This window comes from Capsicum annuum, chromosome 3 (genome assembly GCF_002878395.1).
Source record: "Capsicum annuum cultivar UCD-10X-F1 chromosome 3, UCD10Xv1.1, whole genome shotgun sequence".
Taxonomy (NCBI): Eukaryota; Viridiplantae; Streptophyta; class Magnoliopsida; order Solanales; family Solanaceae; genus Capsicum; species Capsicum annuum.
In genome coordinates, this window is record NC_061113.1 from 107,414,485 (window position 1) to 107,415,603 (window position 1,119).

The window sequence follows — 1,119 nt, forward strand, 5'->3', positions numbered from 1 at the left end:
TATCACAGTCGATATTTCAGATTGGGTGTATGTCAAGATCGAAATTACAACCATCTTGATGATAGTGAAGATTATTTGTCAATCATATTTCAACAATCATGTTGTTACATCTTAAAAAATGAAGCTCAATTTTAACCCTCCAAAGAGCCCCAATACTTTTAACCCGAAAAGGTTCATATACTTTTAACCGAAAAAAGGATTCAGTTTAAACATGTTAGGTAGTAGTGATGAAAATTATGTGAAGAAAAAAAATCATGCACCTAACATGAAGAAGACAGATCAAGTTTTATCGAGAAAATCAAGCCAAAAAAAAAGGAAGAATTGTTAGGGTTTTTGCCCTAATTTCTTTACCAAATTTAAGTTTTATTTTTCTTGAAATGCAAACAAAAGTAATACTATAATTACTTTTACTTTTACTAAAAGAAAAATACAAAGCTCTACCATATTTGATTTATTTTTTACTTGGAGGAAAAGATTTTGTACCTTTGAGATCCCCTTCATACCAAAAAATAATAGCATCCACAATATAGTTGCTTAGAGAGTTTTATTTAGGAGGAGATCATTTTCAAAATAAGTTTAATGTTTTTTCAATATTAGATTTTAATATGTAGGTTAATTGGTCAAATTATATCAATAATATGATTATTTTTAGTATAGTTTTATGTGTCATCAGAATAATTAACTCTATAATTTGTAAATTATAAGTTTACGCATGACGCCCTACCAATTTCGAAATGCTAACACAATTTCACCTCTTTAATTCATGTTTTGACATAACACTGAGAAAATTAATGATATACATCAAACTAGGTGATTAGAATGCTCAACCGACTTTTATAGGTGAAAACTCTCCTCTTGACTCCCAAAACTAAAACATGATAAAATGAGTAAAATATTTAGAGAAAAGACATCATTTTCCCCCTGAGCTTGTCTGCTCAACTTACTTTAGCACTTACATTAAACTTTTGTTTATTTACCCCCTTAACATTTTTAAAATGTATTAATTTCACTCCTCAAGCTGACGTGAATTTTTTTTTAAAAAAGAAATAAAAAATATATTTTTTTATTTAAAAATTGAGATGGTCCCACTTTTTCTAATATATATATATATATATATAT